The sequence below is a fragment of the Ovis aries genome, chromosome 13, assembly GCF_016772045.2.
Source record: "Ovis aries strain OAR_USU_Benz2616 breed Rambouillet chromosome 13, ARS-UI_Ramb_v3.0, whole genome shotgun sequence".
NCBI lineage: Eukaryota > Metazoa > Chordata > Mammalia > Artiodactyla > Bovidae > Ovis > Ovis aries.
Window position 1 is genome coordinate 5,866,731 of NC_056066.1, and position 20,922 is coordinate 5,887,652.

Here is a 20,922-nt window from a genome sequence, read left to right on the forward strand (position 1 = left end):
TCATATACAGAAAACCTGTGATCCTACTTCACAACTTCCTAGACTGTTCTCTCATTGGCCACAGTGTGGGTTATTCATGCTTCATGTCATGCCAGGTCCTTCTTGTAAAGATCCCATTACAAAGCCATGGGGAGTTCAGCCTCTTTCCCTTAGAGAAAAGGAAATTCTGACACACACACTCTCCTGCTTTGCTTTTTATCATGGATGGCGGGGCTCTGTTCAGTAAGTAGACTCCCATTCACCTTATGCAAATAGAGTGATGAAAACAAGAGCTTTGTTACGTTGTTAAAAGAATGTCTGGTTCTGTCCACTGCCTTAGCATCCTACAGTTACCAATTAAGGGGAGAAAAGGCCCCTCTGATCTGAAATCCTGGGTCTCTACTGTGCCCCAGTCTCCTACAGCATTGTACTTAAATTGCCCAGAAATAATTTTTAAATATTTCAATTTCTTACTCATGTCAAGTCAAAACACACTTAAACTCCTATTTTAGAAAGAAAAGTGTCTTTTCTTTCTTCTCTAGTTCTAAAATTACATCGCTTCACCAAAATGCCTCTAAATTCTTTATCCACAAAACTCCACAGACACTCAAGTTACATGGAAGCTTCTCTTTCTTCCATTCCCTAAATCACTCTGACTCACCTCCCAAGTAGAATCCCAGCCTGACTTACACCTATCAATTACTTTTTTTATCTATCATCTATCTATCTACCTACCTACCTATCTCTCCATCATCTATCTGAACATGACTACTGGAAAAACCATAGCTTTGACTACACAGACCTTTGCCTGCAAAGTGATGTCCCTGCTTTTCAATATGCTGTCATAGCTTTCCTTCCAAGAAGCAAGCATCTTTTAATTTCAGGGCTGCAGTCACCATCTACAGTGATTTTGGAGCCCAAGGAAATAAAATCTGTCACTGCTTCCACTTTTCCCCTTCTATTTGTCATGAAGTGATGGGACAAGATGCCATGATCTTTGTTTTTTGAATGTTGAATTTGAAAGTCAGCTTTTTCACTGTCCTCTATCACCTTCATCAAGAGGCTGTTTCATTCCTCTCTGCTTTCTGCCTTTACAGTGGTACATCTGCACATCTAAGGTTGTTGATATTTTTCCCCACAATCTTGATTCCAGCTTATGAATCATCCTGCCTGGCATTTCACATGATGTACCCTGCATCAATGTTAAATAAGCAGGGTGACAATATATAGCCTGGATGTACTCCTTTCTCAATTTTGAAACAATCTGTTTTTCCATGTCCAGTTCTAACTATTGTTTCTTGGCCTGCATACAGATTTCTCAGGAGTCAGCTAAGGTGGTCTGGTATTCCCATCTCTTTAAGAATTTTCCACAGCTTGTTGTGATCCACATAGTCAAAGACTTTAGCATAATCAAAGAAGCAGAAATGGATGTTTCCTGGAATTCCTTTGCTTTCTCATGATCCAACAAATATTGGCAATTTGGCCTCTGGTTCCTCTGCCTTTTCTAAACCCAGCTTGTACATCTGGAAGTTCTTGGTTCATGTACTGCTGAAGTCTAGCTTGAAGGATTTTGAGCATAACCTTATTAGCATGTGAAATGAGTACAACTGAATAACAATGAAAATTTATCTATCCATCCATCCATTTATCCATCCTTCCATCTATCTATTATCTATTAGTTATAAACCACTTAGTAGTTTAAAACAATCATTTTCTAGTCCAAAATATCTGTTCCCACATATTTATTAGCTATAAGGAAAAAACTGTAACTTTAAAATGGAGAAATCAGAAAGAAACCACCTTGATCAGTAGATTAGGGTGAGCAGCCAACTTCAAATGCTGCACTTTCTGATATATTGAAGGGAAAAGGGTTTCACACCATTCATAAAGTGCAAAATCTCAGCCAAACTCAAACTGAGGGACTTTTTGCAAAATAACTGACCAGGCCTCTTCAAAAGTGCCCAAGTCATGAAAGAAAAGGAATGACTGAGGAACTGCTATAGATTAGAGGAGACTGAGAATACATAACCCAAACGCAATGTGGAATGTTGGACTGGATACTGAAACATAAAAAAAAAGACAGAAGTGAAAGAAATTGATGGAATTTGGTAGGTCTCCAGATGATAGTGTCAATTTCCTGGCTCTGCTCAGTGCAGCATGGTGACATACAATGATAAGATTAGAGGAAGCTCAGTAAGGAGTCTATGGACACTTTCTTTACTACTTTGGCAACTTTTGTACAAATATAAAATTAATTCAAAATTAAAAGTTAAAGACATGAGGTGATGTATTGCATTTCACCCTTTGGTTGCTGTCCTGGGTGATTCCTCTGTCTCACCTGGGCTCACAGGTGCGGTGGCATTGATCTGGTGGCTTGGCTACATGCTAGCTCATCTGGAACAGGGAACCACTGAGAATTTCTCAATGTGGCATACTTCATCCAGGGCTGCTTCTTAATATTGAGGTCTCAGGAAATACTTTCAAGTTGCCAAAGGCTTAAGCTATAAGCCTCCAATTTCCTACCCTTGGCATTGTACATCAATTCTACTTCATACTGCAGGTCAAGCAAGTCCTGAGTGCAGACCAGGTTCAAAGAATAGGAAAATAGACTTCACCTATAGAAAAAAGACCCTCCTCAGTGGCTCAGTCACATTTCAAAGGGCTGTGCACACAGGATACCAAGGGCCTGATGAACACCTGGGCACCTCCCTCCACACTGCAGTCACACCTGCCTCGTTACATGTAATCCTTGGGGAGTATGGGCATTCTCCCACCCCAAATCATCTTTCTTCATGCAAACGTTCTCATGGAATAAAAGTAATCCCATTTATCATACATCTCACTGGGGAATATATTGTATGTGTGTATATGCAACTATGGGTGGCTTGTGTTTTGCGCTTTTAGGTTTCTTTCATTTTGTGGAAGCAACATTGATTTTCTCACCATTAGTTAAATTCTGCATTGATTATAACACAGATGGTTCCAAGATGTGTAAGGATGAGGGCTGGGTTGGAGGGCAGGGAGTGACAGGTTTACTATTTCACTGTCCTATTCACCAAAGATAACTCCAGAGAGAGGATCGCTGAGTTTTCACCAAAACATTTATACATTTAAATGGCCCAGTCTCCCTTTCTTCCTTAGGGTTTTGTTGTGTTACATTCAGAAAATGTTTTGCCTTAAAAAAACAAAAAAAAAAAAAAACAGTATTGTCATATAGCTGATTTACAATGTTGTGGTAATTTCAGGTATACAGCAAAGTGGATTAGTTATATTGATACCTATATTTATTGTTCTGTTATTGTTGTTTTTTAAAGATTCTTTTTCCATATAGGCCACTACAGAGTGCTAAGTAGAGTTTTCAGTGCTATATAACAGAGTCTTAACAGTTGTCTATTTTATCTGTAGTAGTATGTATATGTTAATTCAAATCTTCCAATTTACCCCTCTCCCCCCATCCTCTGATGACCACAAGTTTGTTTTCTACACCCATGATTCTACTTCTGTTTTGTAAATAATTTCATTTGTACCCTATTTTTTAGATTTGACATATAAGCAGCAATATTATATGATTATTTCTCCTTCTCTGTCCAACTTACTTCACTGAGTATGACAATCTTTAGGTCCATCTGTTTTACTGCAAATGGCATTATTTTGCTTTTTTTATGGCCAAGTAATATTCCTGTGTATGTGTGCCACTTTTTCTTTATCCATTCCTCTGTTGATGGATGTTCAGGTTGCTTCTGTGCCTGTCTGCTAAGCTGCTTCCATTGTGTTTGACTCTGCAACCCCATGGACTATAGCCCACCAGACTTCTCTGTCCATGGGATTCTCCAGGCAAGAATACTGGAGTGGGTTGCCATCCCCTCCTCCAGGGGATCTTCCTGACCCAGGGATCAAAACCTAGTTTCCTGAGTCTCCTGCATTGCAGGTGGGGGTTCTTTACCCACTGAGACACCTGGGAACTATGTCCTGGCTATTGTAAATAGCACTGCAATGAACACTGGGCACAAAAACAGAAATATAGATCAATGGAACAGAATTGAATGATCAGAGATAAATCCATGCATCTATGGTCACTTAATCCATGGCAAAGGAGGCAAGATTATACAATGAAGAAAAGATAGTCTCTTCAATAAGTGGTGCTGGGAAAACTGGACAGCTGTATGTAAAAGAATGAAATTAAAACACTCCCTAAAACTGTATGCAAAAATAAACTCAAAATGGATTAAAGACCTACATGTAAGGTCGGATGCTATAAGGAAAACATAAATTGTACACTCTTTGACATAAATCACAGATGCTATAAGGAAAACATAAACAGTACACTCTTTGATGTAAATCACAGAAAGATCTTTTTTGATCCATCTCCCAGAGTAATGAAAGTAAAAATAAACAAATGGGATCTTTAAACTTTAAAGCTTTTGCACAGCAAAGGAAATCATAAACAAAACGAAACTCTTCAGAATGAGAGAAAATACTTGCAAATGAAGTGACAGATAAGGGATTAATCTCCAAAATATACAAACAGCACATGCGGCTCAATATAAAAATAAAAAAAGCAAATAATTCAATCAAAAAAAGATGGAAGATCTAAATAAACATTTTTTCAAAGAAAAAATAGAGATGGTCAAAGATCACATGAAAAGATGCTCAACAACACTAACTATTGCTGTTGTTTACTTGCTAAGTCATGCCTGACTCTTTGACCCCATGGAATGCAAGCAGCTAGATTCCTCTGTCCATGGGAATTCCAGGCAAAAGCACGAGAGTGGGTTGCCATTTCCTTCTCCAGGGGATCTTTCTTACTTAGGGACTGAACCTGGATCTCCTGCATTGGCAGGCAAATTCTTTACTGCTGAGCCACCAGGGAATATTTACCCATTGTTGGAAAAGTGCAAATCAAAACTACAGTGAAGGATCACCTCTCATCAATCAGAATGGCTATCATAATAAAATCTACTAACAAGTACTGAAGAGGGGTGGATAAAAGGGAGCTCTCCTATATTGTTGGTGGGAATGTAAATTGGTGTAGCCACTATGGAGAAAAATATTGAGGTTCCCTAAAAAACTAAAAATATAGTTACCATGTGATCCTGTAATCCCACTCCTGGGCATATATACCCAGAGGAAATCGTAATTCAAAAAGAAAATATTTTGCTTTAAGTAAAGTCATATGGTGGGTAAAAATCAACTAGTAACTGAACACGAAAATGGAAATCAATAGTTTTCTATAGAACAAGGAGGAAATAAAAAATTGGAAAGAGAACTCATTATCTATGTTCAGAGTAATCAGAGTTTAGAAGGAAATCTACCATTGGTTAAATAGACAAGGGGAAATGATGTGTCTCACAGAGGACTGTTATTTGTGATTTGACACATAAAGGGGTATTATACTCCAATTATGAGCCCTTATGGAAAACGGCAACAACATACACTTTATTTTAATTGAAATTGGTGTTCAAATAGAAAATAAAAGTGAATTATATCAAAAGACCTGCATTTTTGGTCTGTCTGAGCCCAATAACAAGGCTAATGTGTTTTCCCTTATCACTGTATGTTTTGATGTTACTTAAAAAGAGACTCTGTCTGACCTTACTTCCATGCAAATAGAATAGCAATTTCCACTTTGGTCTAAGTCTCGCCAAGAGTTAATCCATCAGGAATGTCCTGCCTCATCTGTCTTCCAGACCCAGAATGACAAAAAGTAGAGTCACAGACAACCGATGAGATCCCAAGCAAATCTGTGCTCTTCAGTACTTTTAAAACTTTGAAATCAGGATAACCTTTCCAAGGAGAAGCACCACTCATTTTAAATTATGTTAATATTTTTCCAAGATACCACACTTCATTTATGTCCTTCACCTGAAAAACTGAAACCCTTTGAAACAGGAAATGAAAAAAGCCCTCTGCTTTCAGTCCAGGAGCTGGGGGATGGGGATCTTGTCATATCTTCTAGCTGCTCATACACTGAAAAGTCACAATGTAAAGATGTAAAATAATGTGCTTGTGGATATAACAGAGGAAGGGAGGGTGGGATGAACTGAGGAAGTGTCACTTACATATAGGCACTACCGTGTGTAAAATGGGCTTTCCAGGTGACAGGAGTGGTAAAGAACTCACCTGCCAATGCAGGCAGATGTAAGAGGTGTGTAAGTTTGATCCCTGGGTTGGGACGATCCCCTGGAGGAGGTCATGGCAACCAACTCTAGTATTCTTGCCTGGAGAATCCCCATGAACAGAGGAGCCTGGAGGGCTACAGTCCTTCTAGGATTGCAGAGTCAGACATGACTGAAGCGACTTAGCATTCATGCATGAATGTGTAAAATAGCTAGTGAAATTTTACTATATAACACAGGGAGCTCAGCTAGGTGCTCTGTGATGACATAGAGGGCTGGGGTTCAGGGTGGAAAGGAGGTTCAAGAGGGAGGGGATATATGTATATGCATAGCTGATTCACGTTGTTGTACAGCAGAAGCTAACACAACAGTGAAAAACAATTATACTCCAATTTAAAAAAGATGTAGGTGATTTTGATGAGATAAAACTTTCCATGGCTGGGTGTATAGATTTGGATATTATATAAATGTATGTGTGTGTGTGTATTACCATTAAGGAAAATAAATAAATCAACACAATGAAAAGTTGTTATCAACAAAGTATGGGGAGATTGAAGGACTAGTCTTTGACCAACTAGAAATAAGAGAATTGTCAAGTGGAAACAACAGAGAATCTAGACTAGCAGACCTAGGTCAACCACTTCTTTTTATAACCTGAGAGTTTTGATTTCATTGAGCCTTATTTCCACTTCTGTAAAAGTAGGGATAAAATGTTGTTATTTATATTTTATTAGAAAGGCCAAAATAAATGAAATAGATGTGTTATATGTGAAAGTATTTCTATTCTCATATTGAACCTTGAATAACATTAGAAGCTTTCCCTTTTGCCATTAGGGCTCTGTAGTTTACCTCTATGCAATTCTAGAGTCTCACATTTTATTTTTCATTCTTTGGTGGAGCCTGCCTTCAGTGTGAGAAATTAAGACCTTCTTGAATCACATGAAAGGTTTTATAGACAAAGCATGACTAAAAACTAAAGTCACAAAGCTACATTTACACCGGAAGTTTACCATACGAAGCACAGTTCTCTTGGAGAACTAGACACAGATTTTGGTGAACTGCCAACCTTTGACAACTTGAAAATTTTAATTTCAGAGTACAGTACCCATCTGTGGCCTGGTCTTTCAATAAACATTTATTGAGTGCCTACAGTGTGCCTGAAGCTGTATCTAAAAAAGTTCGTGATTAGAATACAATCAATGAATGATAATAGTCATTCAGTCGTGTCCGATTCTGTGACCACATGGACTGTAGCCCACCAGGTTCCTTGGTCCATGAGATTTTCCAGGGAAGAATACTGGAATGGGTTGCTATTCCCTTCTCCAGGGGATCTTCCCAACTCATTGATGGAACCCAGGTCTCCTGCATTGCAGGCAAATTCTTTACCACTTAAGCCACCAGGGAAGCCCAGAAGACAATGAAATTGACTTCTAACTGGATCAGTTTAATCAAAAGTCATCTCAGATTAAGAGAAAACTAACATAACACCAGTATTCTTGCCCGGAGACTCCCCATGGACAGAGGAGCCTGTGGGCTACAGTCCATTGGGTCGGAAAGAGTCTGACACAACTGAAGCAACAGTATGCATGCACCCACCCAATGGGCACCACCAATCACTGGTTCCAAGATGATCAGATCACAGACTCTCAGTTCAGCTGAGTCAATCAGTCGTGTCCGACCCTTTGCGACCCCATGGACTGCAGCACGCCAGGCCTCCCTGTCCATCACCAACTCTCACAGTGTGCTCAAACTCATGTCCATTGAGTCGGTGATGTCATCCAATCATCTCATTCTCTGTCATCCCCTTCTCCTCCCACCTTCAATCTTTCCCAACATCAAGATCTTTTCAAACGAGTCAGCTCTTTGCATCAGGTGGCCAAAGTATTGGAGTTTCAGCTTCAACATCAGTCCTTCCAATGAATATTCAGGACTGATTTCCTTTAGGATGGACTGGTTGGATCTCCTTGCAGTCCAAGGGACTCTCAAAACTCTTCTCCAACACCACAGTTTAAAAACATCAATTCTTCGGTGCTCAGATTTTTTATATTCCAAATTTCATATCCATACATGACTACTGGAAAAACTATAACTTTGACTAGATGGACCTTTGTGGGCAAAGTAACATCTCTGCTTTTTAATATGCTTTCTAGGTTGGTTATAACTTTTCTCCCAAGGAGCAAGCATCTTTTAATTTCATGGCTGGAGTCACCATCTGCAGTGATTTTGGAGCCCAAAAAAATAAAGTCACTGTTTCATTGTTTCCCCATCTATTTGCCATGAAGTGATGGGACCAGATGCCATGATCTTTGTTTTCTGAATGTCGAGTTTTAAGTCAACTTTTTCACTCTCCTCTTTAACTTTCATCAAGAGGCTTTTTAGTTCTTTTTCACTTTCTGCCATAAGGGTAGTGTCATCTGCATATCTGAGGTTATTCATATTTCTCCCAGAAATCTTGATTCCAGCTTCTGCTTCATCCATCGCAACGTTTCTCATGATGTACTCTGCATATAAGTGAAATAAGCAGGGTGACAATATACAGCCTTGACATAATTCTTTCCCTCTTTGGAACCAGTCTGTTGTTCCATGTCCAGTTCTAACTGTTGATTCCTGACCTGCATATAAATTTCTCAAGAGGCAGGTGAGGTGGTTTGGTATTCTCATCTCTTTTTGAGAATTTTCCAGTTTGTAGTGATCCACATAGTCAAAGGCTTTGGCATAGTCAACAAAGCAAAAGTAGATATTTTTCTGGAACTCTCTTGCTTTTTCCATGATTCAGTGGATGTTAGCAATTTGATCTCTGGTTCCTCTGCCTTTTCTAAAGCAACTTGAACATCTGGAAGTTCACAGTTCATTTATTGTTGAAGTCTGGCTTGGAGAATTTTGAGCATTACTTTGCTGGCTTGTGAGATGAGTGCAATTGTGCAGTAGCTTAAACACTGTTTGGCATTGCCTTTCTTTGGGATTGGAATGAAAACTGACTTTTTCCAGTTCTGTGGCCACTGCTGGGTTTTGCATATTTGCTGGCATATTGAGTACAGCACTTTCACAGCATCATCTTTCAGGATTTGAAATAGCTCAACTGGAATTCCATCACCTCCACTAAGTTTGTTTGAAGTGATGCTTCCTAAGGCCCACTTGACTACACATTCCAGGATTTCTGGCTCTAGGTGAGTGATCACACCATCATGACTATTTGGGTCATGAAGATCTTTTTTGTACAGTTTTGCTGTATACTCTTGCCACCTCTTCTTTATATCTCCTGTTTCTGTTAGGTCCATATCATTTCTGTCCTTTATTGAGCCCATCTTTGCATGAAATGTTCCCTTGGTGTCTCTAATTTTCTTGAAGTGATCTCTAGTCTTTCCCATTCTATTTTTTTCCTCTATCTTTGCATTGATTAGTGAGGAAAGCTTTCTTTTCTCTCCTTGCTATTCTTTGGAACTCTGCATTCAAATGTGTATATCTTTCCTTTTCTCCTTTGCCTTTTGCTTCTCTTCTTTTCACAGCTATTTGTAAGGCCTCCTCAGCAAACATTTTGCCTTTTTGCATTTCTTTTCCTTGGGGATGGTCTCCTTTTTTTAATCTAAATTTATTTTTTTAATTGGAGGCTAATTACTTTACAATATTGTATTGGTTTTGCCATACATCAACATGAATCTGCCACAGGTGTACACGTGTTCCCCATCCTGAACCCCCCTCCCCCCACCCTCCCCATACCATCCCTCTGAGTCATCCCAGTGCACCAGCCCCAAGCATCCTGTATCCTGCATCGAATCTGGACTGGTGATTCATTTCTTATATGATATTATACATGTTTCAATGCCATTCTCCCAAATCATCCCACCCTCTCCCTCTCCCACAGAGTCCAAAAGACTGTTCTTGATCCCTGCCTTCTGTACAATGTCACAAACCTCTGTCCATAGTTCTCCAGGCACTCTGTCTATCAGATCTAATCCCTTGAATCTATTTGTCATTTTCACTGTATAATCATAAGGGATTTGATTTAGGCCATACCTAAATGGTCTAGTGGTTTTCCCTAGTTTCTTCAATTTCAGCCTGAATTTGGCCATAAGGAGTTCATGATCTGCACCACAGTCAGCGCCTGGTCTTGTTTTTGCTGAGTGTATAGAGCTTCTCCATCTTTGGCTGCAAATAATATAATCAATCTGATTTCAGTGTCAACCATCAGTGATGTCCATGTGTTGTTGGAAGAGGGTGTTTGCTATGACTAGTGCATTCTCTTCACAAAGGTCTATTAGCTTTTGCCTTGCTTAATTCTGTATTCTAAGGCCAAATTTGCCTGTTACTCCAGGTGTTTCTTGACTTCCTGCTTTTGGATTCTAGTCCCCTATAATGAAAAGGACATCTTTTGGGGGTGTTAGTTCTAGAAGGTCCTGTAGATCTTCATAGAACTGTTCAACTTAGCCTCTTCAGCATTAGTGGTCAGGGCATAGACCTGGATTACTGTCATATTGAATGATTTGCCTTGGAAATGAACAGAGATCATTCTGTTGTTTTTGAGATTGCATCCAAGTACTGCACAAACTCTAAAGCACTTCAAATCCTTGATTGTCAGATTAGTGATTTGACTTGTGTGACGGCCGAAGCCTTCCCCCAAAGTGACACTACCCTGTAAACCCCTTTTGTTGTAAATCAGAATTTCCTAGCAAAAGCACAGCATCTTCAAACAGGCAGTGTGTTCTTTTGAGCTTTCATAGCATCATCAAGACTAGCACCTGTTCAGCCCACCCCCTACCATGGCTTCTCTGACCACAATATTTAGGTTTAGAAATCATGCTCTGTGTTACCAGATCACATTACTGGAGAAGTATGCAGGTGGATCTGTATGAAGTATCCTTAATTGACACAAAGAACTCTGTCATCCAAACAATACAAGGATTAGGTTTTTGCCTTTCACTGGAGCATTTCCCTGTAGGAAATGAGTTTGGTCGGTCATTTTTGTCAAAGTCAGGGACCGCCACTTTGTCAGCCAGACCTATTTATTTAGTGAGCAGCATGGCATTGCCTCGTGACCACTGGAAAGACAAGCACTGTCTCTAAGCCTGCCCGCTCATTTCCCTCATCTGTGTGTTATTACATTGTCTTTGAGCACCTCACTCTTTCAGTTAGGGAGTTTGGGCATAGACAGCAGCAGCCCGCTGGGGCTGCAGACAAGATTGGCGTACATCTTGGCATTGGGTCCATAGCAACTAATGAGCAAACATCCTTTGAGCAGATTCTACGAGGAGGGTATTGAGAGGAGTTCCTCTGTTTAACTGAAATCCTAATTTACAATTCAGCACTTTTCACACTATAACTTTCAGGTAATTTTTTTTGGTCATGAATTAAATTGTAATTATTCTTTCAACAAATAGTTATGTAGAGAAGCAGCAGTGTCTACCTGTTTTAGTGCCATGTCCTGTACTAAACCTGGCAGTTGACCTCTTTAGTCCCACTTCCTTCTTATTCTTTGTTCTATAAAGGAATATACTGGACAATGGAGCCCATCACTCTCAAAGGCTGAGCTAACGTTTATTAAGCTCTTCTGGGTGACAAGTGTTGTGCCAAATCCCTCCAAAACACCACCCCAGTGAATTTTCTCAGTGGTCCATTATCTTTATTTTCCAAATTGGGGGGGGGCAGGGGCGGGGATGGAACACCTGCTAAGTCCTGAGAAGATTAAGCACATGTGAATCTTGTTTCAGAAATCAGCTGGCAACATCCTATTCATGGTGCCAGAGAGAAAGAACACACTCAGTTTCAGATTCATATAGAAGGTTGTTCCCATTCTGCCCCACACACTTCATTTTCCAAAAAAAAAAAAAACTTGAGCATAGCCCTCCACCAGTTAAATAGTAATGCCCAGACTATGTGTTGACTTGGAGAGACAAAGCAATGGGAACTCTTGCCATATTTTGTTTCTCTGTGGTTCCAATAGTTATTTGGTTATTATAGTTATTTTTGACCAAACTTCTTCCTTTTATGCTTTCATGAATTCCAACACTCTATTAGTTTTCTTGAGGTAGAAACTGTCTTATTAATTTGCATTCCACTAGCTCCTAGTTGAAAGTCTGGCATATACTCTATGTACCATAAATATCTGGTGAATTGAACTTGAATGTATAAAACTTCTACCTGATTTGAGTGCTTAAAATTACTTAACATGGGGCAAGGACTTTCATTTTACAGTGAAAGATAAGGCTTAGAGGAAATGATTATCACAAAATTTAGGGTACATGTTAACCTTTAAATGGAGGAGAGAACTCCCATGGGCAAGGGGCACACGAGGGAGTTTTGAAGTACCAGTTACATTTTATTTCTTGAATTGTGTAGTAGGTACACAAATGTTTAATTGCTATCATTCCTTAGCTTTTTGCAGACATTTTTCTGTATGCTTTATGAACCGTATGAAACATATGTGTATAAAAGTAATGAAACAAACAGAAAAGTGCTTAAACATTTTAAGAAAAAATGACTCAAATTAAAATACACCTCAGTAAAGCAAAAACGTGCCTTAAATTTCTGTGTCAATTCACATGATGTTGGGCTGGCCTAAAAGCTCCTTTGGGATTTTCCATAACATCACCACTTGAAAGCCAGTTCTCAAGAGACAAGTTTGGTGGACAGGAAAGTTTTGTTTGTTTTGGATGCTGACAACCAGGGGGAAGAGGACTCATTTCCAAAATTCAACTCCCTGCTGCCCATCAGTGGGCAAAAACTTTCAAAGGGGGAGTGGAGAGGGGAATAGGTGGGAGGAGGGCTACATGCAGAGACAGTACAGTCAGCTTTGTCATCTGGAAAGTGGTCTGAACAGTGAGCATCATCTTGTTTTAAGCACAGTTAATCTTCAGTTCCAGGATTGGTTTGTTCCCATTTCTTGAAGGACAGTTCTTATGATCATGGCTATTTATGTCATCTCTACAGTCTGGTCATCACACTATTCTTCTTCCACCTGGTGGGGTTTCAGTATCTACAAGACAGCTCACAGGACATGGCTCAGGATATTATCTGTAGCCCTTGGAAGAGGAACTAAAAGTTCTTGACTTTGTTTAATGGTGAAGCTATTCTTATTGGGTCTTATCTGATTGCTTTCCTTTGCTTCTGTAGTTTCTCTCTTCTTTGATTATATATATTCCTTGGTTAAAGTTTTTCTACGGACAAAAAGCAGGCAGAGGACATTGCAGGAGGTGGTTTCTGTTCTGGGAAGGCCCATAGAGTCTCGCTCTGTTTCACTATTCAGTTCACATGACACATCGAAAGATCTGTCTCCCCCTCACCAGGATAGCTGCTCTCTCCTCATAGTGGAAAAAGGAGTTTATTGATGTTGTTCAGTCACTAAATTGTGTCCAACTCTTTGCAACCCCATGGACTGAAGCACACCAGTTTTCCCTATCTTTCACAATCTCCTGAAGTCTGCTCAAACTCATGTCCATTGAGTCAGTGATGCCATCCAACCATCTCATCCTCTGTTGCCCCTTCTCCTACCCTCCATCTTTCCTAGCATCAGGGTCTTTTCCAGTGAGTCAGTTCTTCTCATAACATGTCCATGGCCAAAGTCTTGTAGCTTCAGCTTCAGCGTCAGTCCTTCCAATGAATATTCAAGGTTGATTTCCCTGAGGATGGACTGGTAGGCTGTCCAAGGGACCCTCAAGAGTCTTCTCCAGCACAACAGTTTGAAAGCATTGATTCTTCAGCTCTCAACCTTCTTTATGGTCCAATTCTCACATCCATACAGAAAAAAAGAGAATGGAAGTCAAATTTGAGTGGGAAGGGAGGTGATGCTGGATGAGGGCATTGTTGGCAGGTAGGTCTGTTGATTATGGTGCAAAGTCATAGATCTCCCAGATTTAACACTATGATGCCCAGATGCAGCTATAGTACTACTTAAAAAAAATTGTTAGAATATAATTGCTTTAAAATGTTGTGCTGGTTTCTGCTGTAGTATGAAGCAAATCAACTGTATATATACATATATCTCCTCCCTTTTGGGCTTCTTTCCCACTTCCCTCCACCCCACTCCTCCAGGTCATCACAGAGCACCAAGCTGACTCTCTGTGTTAAACAGCAACTTCCCACCAGCTATCTATTTTGCACATGGGAGTTTACACGTATCAGCCCAAGTCTCCCAGTTCACCCCACCCTCACCCTGCCTTCTTGTGCCTACATGGCTGTTCTCCAGATCTGCATCTCACAGTACTATTGAAATAAAAGAAATGGTAGGAAGTGAAATCTTGGCACGTTTTACACAAGAATTATTGATGTATTATTAATGTATCTATCACCTATAAAGGTTACTATATTTATAATCAAATCTGGGTCAGAGGATGCTAACTGGTATTACAAAATGGTTTATTAGTGAACTGCAGTGGCTTGACATTTGTCTTTTTGTTCTTCTGTATGAATTATTTTATGTGACAGGCTGTGATTGTGCAGATCTGCACTCGGGAGCAAACCAAGGTAAAGAGCTGTCCTACAGTGATAAAATGTCCACCCCTATTTGCTAAATGAATTCTTTCTGGAAGCTGACATTTCTGGGTGGGATCATATTCTATTTGGAAAGTTAATAGTTAAGTATTTTTTTCACCAGTGGATCAAGACCCATGATTGGGGATATTATTTTCCTCTATATAGAGTTTGTTCTGTGTTCCCATGTTTAAATTCAGAAGGCCAATGAAATGGAAACATAGAATTAACCTGATTGCAGCAGAAAGCATTCTGGAGTGAAAACCTCTCATTCTCGTGGTCGGTCTTAATGGGGAATCAAATGTGATTTGTGTTGTGTGTGGATGATTACTGATGGGTAATTATTTTAAAATATCTCTTTTCAAATCCTTTGCATGGCAATCAAGGAAGAATGTGAGAGGTTAGGCATTACATTACCAGAGTTATCAGTGGCATATAATTTCTTAATTATGCTGAGAAACGAAGAGCAAATACCTGCTGAAGGAGTTCCTGCATTTCCTTTGCGAAATGGAGTTGGAGAGCACACCAGCCCCTGAGCATTCTAGAGAGACTCTATGGTTTACAAGCTGTGTGCAAAGATTCTTTCTTTGTTCTAATCACTGTGTGACTGAACCTCAGTTTCCTTATCTCTAAAATGGGAATATTGTCGAAAAGAAACCCTTTCTTCTCAGGGTTGATGCGTGAGTTACTTTAGGGAACAGTACAAACTATTCCTGTGATGTCTGACGTATCTGTAACACAGAACACTCAAAAAATGGTAGCGCTTGTTATGGCTGTTATTACTATCCGTATTCATACTATTCCTGATACTAGTTTTGATCAAAGCTGCAGCTGATTCAGGTGCAAATAAACTCAATTGAGACGAATGTCACCTCATATTCATTTCATTTTAAAATTAAATCATGGACACAGAAGTGAAAACAAACATGGGTATTTAAGATAAGTATTTTATTTTAACTTTTCTACTATCTATTTATTTTTTGTTTGTTTGTTTTGGCTGTGCTGGGTCTTTATTGGGGGCTTGAACTTCTCTAGTTGTAGCACAAAAGCTTATTTGCTGAATAAGCGCAAATGCTTATTTCCATCCCTGACCTAAACCCCCTGCATTGGGAGCACAGAATCTTAGCCTCTGGACCACCAGGAAAGTCCCAGAGATGAATATTTTAAAGATGATGAGAGAGGGTCTCTCACCGCTTTTCCCTGTGAGGATTTCTTATTTGATGTGAGCTAACTTGCTTTTCAGCTTTTCTTTAGGGCAGTGCATACTATTTGAATGTGGCAGTTACCTTAAATTAAATTAACATATTTGCTTACAAATTTCAATCCTGCATCCTCTAATTTTGTGGGGAAAATATGTACTGTTTTGATCTATTATGAAGGCTTGTCAAGAACAGATGAAGTGTTGAGATTTGTGACTATATGTGTTAATTTCTTCTGAAAATGAAAAGCGTACATCACCACTTTGCATCCTTTCTTAACTGTCCCCACAGAACCAGGATTCTGCAGGAGGCCTTCAGCTCTCAGTGATGTTGATCTCCAGCTTTTTGGAGTCAAATTTATGGGCAGTGACAAGACAGAGGAATTTATGTACACTGTCCTATTGCTATCTTTGATTAGTAGGGCGGGGAGTATAGCTAATAAAAAACAGGTGTTTTCTTTCATTAGGAGAACACAGTCTGGAACACGTTTTTAGCTGATTATACAATCTCTCTTTCATGCCCTTCCATCCCAGAAGGCCGCGTGAAGCTCAGTGTGGACAAAGTGGCCTCTGTCAGCTGTTCTGTCTCCAGGCTATGAGACTCTGTAGTCTCACACGGTAAACACCCGGTGTTTGAGGCCACCAGGTCATCACAAGACTGTCACCATTGATAGTTTGCAAAAGCAGCCATGCTCACTCTCCTCCCCTGGAAAAAAACCTTCACATCTCAGAGTAGCTGGTAATAAACTGTTGCTGTAAAAACAAGGGGAGCAAACTTGAGAGAGGGATTGGTGGTGTTGTCTACAACAAACTGGAGAGGAACTCATGATTTCTTGTGGAAAAAATAGTTGAGCCCCGAAGAATGGTCCTTATCATGATTTTTGGCAATGTGAAAGTCATTCTTTGTTGGTAACATAGTTTCAGATTGTATGCTGCTCTGAAAAACACGCCAAATATTATTTAATTCAATTAAAGCTGAGGAAAATAAATGGACATTTAGCAGCATGTAAGAGAAAATCATGCATAGAAAATTGAACTTGAACTGGTTCAGTAAAATACATTAAGGTATAGATTTTTTAGAAGATTCATATATTTTTATAATTCGGCAGTGGTGGATCTTCATTGCTGTGTAGGCTTTCTCTGGCTGCAGTGAGCAGGGGCTGCTCCCCGCTGTGGCGTGCACGCCTCTCATGGCGGTGCTTCTCTGGTTGTGGAGCACAGACACTAGCTGAGAGGGCTTCAGCGGCTGCAGCACATGGGCTTAGTTTCTTCCTGGCATGTGGTATTCTCCCAGACCAGTGTTCAGACCCTGCAATGCAATATGGATTCTTAACCCCTGAACCACCAGGGAAGCCCTGGTAGAGATATTTTAAATAAATAGGAACCACTCCAGCAGGCTTGCCTGAGAGTCCTGTGGACAGAGGGACCTGGTGGCCTGCTGTCCATAGGGTAACAGAGTCGAGCATGACTGAAGTGACTTCACTATGGTGGCAGCCCACCAGGCTCTTCCATCCATGGAATCCCAGGCAAGAATACTGGAGTGGGTTGCTATTTCCTTCTCCAATGCATGCCTGCATGTTAAGTCACTTCAGTCGACTTAGCAGCAGCAGCAGAACATTATTTAGGAACACTGAGCTCCAGGATCAATTATCTAGAAATTAAGCTCAGGAAGGATGACAACATATTAGTACATATGCCTCCAGGGGGAAATACCTTACGCTTTATATGTACATTGCAATTATGGCTTCAGTCAGAAAGTGGTTCTTTGGTGACTTCAAACATACGTACTGGATCAAGAAGACTTTTGGAAACAGGTAACTACTGTACATTTATTGCATCCTAAGCATCTTTAGCTCTTAAAGAAAGAAAATAGTTTTGGATTTAAATGACTCTTACAACTTCTATTTAAAGTAAAAGTTCAAATGTTTTGAGAAAGTTTGATAACATTTTTCAGTGGTGTTTGGAAAGATATTTGTTCATTTATTCCAGATGCAGGAATCTGACTCATTTTTTTTCCCTCTCAATTTTCTTCTGTTTTGACATCATCTTGTAGAGGTCAAGGTCAACATGAAGGGCAAAGCAATCCTCTGTATCTATTGCAACTCTGAAAATTGAAGGTAGTTGGAAATGTATTGGTTTTGAGTGCTGCAAAAGAACCATAACATGTACACCCACCCTCATATCTACTGAAGGAGAAAGATGAATATGTGAGTCCTTGAATATATGAGTACTTGGTGCAAAATGGGCAGGCACAATGACTTCACCCCCTTCTGGTTAATGTCTCTCTTTCATTTCTAGGTTGAATCAAGCAGGATTGCAAAGTTCATTGCTTCAATTTTTGCAAGGTCTCCAGGGCTGTGGGTAATCAGAAAGTACCAGCCACTCCTGGAGACATGATGTTAAGTTGGATTTGCCCCCATAGATCTTGTCTGGGGACAGGTTCTTCTGTGAGACATACATGACACTCATGATACTACCCTTCAACAAAGACTGATTCATGATGGTAGGAGCAGGTGGCTTATCAGCATGAACGTGACCATGATTCTCTGAAGCCTTGGAAGAATGAACACTCATGGCTTTGCATAGGATCTTGCAGTAGGATGTATGTGTGATGGCACTTTGTACCTCTTCCTTCAGCAAAGAGTTTATGCTCTTGCTGTGTGGGCAGCACCATAATTCCATTTTCCTGTTCTCTGATAAGAACAATGTATATAGAATTGCCTAGGTGCATGCCAAAGGAAACTTCATTACCCACTTATGGTCTAACACTTGTGTCTTTAGTTAGGCTTTTTCTCCTCTTGGCTGCATGGATCCATTTTGCATATATAATAGCCCTTTAAGTTCCTGTTCCTCAAGTGGCTCCATTAGGAATTTAGAATTTCAGCCCTAGTGAGATCTTCAAGGGAGAGGAAGAGGAGAAGAGGTTATGGTGAGAAGCACTGCATAGATTAGTGCACAGAATTGGTTCAAATTGTAGCACTAGGCTTACTACCAGTGTGACCTGGGGCTACTGGCTTGATCAGCAGAGGTGTCATAGGAATTACCTTTCATAAGAATCTGAGAATAAAATGCCTTCCTCTCTATAACTCCCAAGGAGATGAGGACTATGAGAATTCAGAACAGTCAATATTTGTCTTAGTGAGTACACTTAATGGATCTCCACTTTTTCCCTTTCTTCCTTCTCCTGCCATATGTCATTCCTGTCTTCAATCCTAGAACTGGATTTAAGAAATAACATGAAATTTTTTGCTTAACTCAGAAAATGTGTCACCCTTTCATTATATATGGACTTACCATTTTCATCTCTCTCATAATCTGTTTTCTCAGTGGCCACCTGCTCCAGTATTCTTGCCTAGAAAATCCCATGGACAGAGGAGCCTGATGGGCTGATATCCATGGGGTCACACAGAGTTCAACACGACTGAAGTGACTTAGCATGCATGCCTACATTAGAGAAGGGAATGGCAACCCACTCCAGTATTCTTGCCTGGAGAATCCCAGGAATGGAGTAGCCTGGTGGGCTGCCATCTATGGTGTCACACAGAGTTGGATACGACTGAAGAGACTTAGCAGCAGCAGCTTCAGTTCAGTTCAGTTCAGTCGCTCAGTCCTTCTGATCTTTGCAACCTCATGGATTGGAGCTTGTTCAAACATCAAGTCAGTGATGCTATCCAACCATCTCATCCTCTGTCATCCCGTTTTCTGCCTGCCTTCAATTTTCCCAGCATCGTGTCTTTTCCAATGAGTCAGTTCTTTGCATCGGGTGGCCAAAGTATTGGAGCTTCAGATTCATCATCAGTCCTTCCAATGAATATTCAGAACTGATTTACTTTAGGGTAGACTTGTTTTAACTCCTTGCAGTCCAAGGGACTCTCAAGAGTCTTCTCCAACACCACACTTCAAAAGCATCAATTCTTTGGTACTCAGCTTTCTTTATGGTCCAAAACTGACATCTGTACATGACTACTGGAAAAACTATAGCTTTGACTAGATGGACTTTCATCGCCAAAGTAATGTCTCTGCTTTTTAATATGCTGTCTAGGTTGGTCATAGCTTCTCTTACAAGGAGCAAGCATCTTTTAATTTCATGGCTGCAGTCACCATCTGGAGTGATTTTGAAGCCCAAGAAAATAAAGTCTATCACTGTTTCCATTGTTTCCACGTTTTCCATGAAGTAATGGGACCAGATGGCATGATCTTTGATTTTTAATGTTGAGTTGAAGTCAGCTGTTTAACTCTCCTCTTTCACTTTCAAGAGGCTCTTTAGTTCCTCTTCATTTTTTGCCATAAAGGTGGTGTCCTCTGCATATATGGTGTTATTGATATTTCTCCTGGCAAATCTTGATTCCAGCTTGTGCTTCATCCAGTCCAGCATTTTGCATGATGTACTCTGCATATAAGTTAAATAAGCAAGGGGGCAATATACAGCCTTGACGTACTCCTTTCCCACTTTGGAACCAGTGCGTTGTTACATGTCTGGTTCTAACTGTTGCTTCTTGACTTGCATACAGATTTCTCAGGAGGAAGGTAAGGTGGTCTGGTATTCCCCTCTCTCTAAGAATTTTCCACGTTTGTTGTGATCCATGCAGTATAGTCAATAAAGCAGAAGTAAAAGTCAATAAAGCTTTTGTATAGTCAATAAAGCAGAAGTAAATGTTATTCTGGAGTGCTCTTGCTTTTTTGATGATCCAATGGATGCTGGAATTTAATCTCTGGTTCCTCTGCCTTTTCTAAATCCAGCTTGAACATCAGGAACTTCTTGGTTGAAACCTATCTTGGAGAATTTTGAATATTATTTTGCTAGCGTGTGAGTTGAGTACAGTTGTGCAGTCATTTGAATGTTCTTTGATATTGTCTTTCTTTGGGATTGGAATGAAAACTGACCTTTTCCCATCCCATGGCCACTGCTGAGTTTTCCAAATCTTCTGGCATATTGAGTGCAGCATGTTATCGGAATCTCTTTTAGGATTTGAAATAGCTCAACTGGAATTCCATCACCTCCACTAGCTTTGTTCATAGTGATGCTTCCTAAGGCCCACTTGACTTTGCATTCCAGGATGTCTGGCTCTAGGTGAGAAATCACCCCTTTATGTTTAGCTGGGTCATGAAGATCTTTTTTGTATAGTTCTGTATATTCTTGGCACCTCTTCTCAATATCTTCTGCTT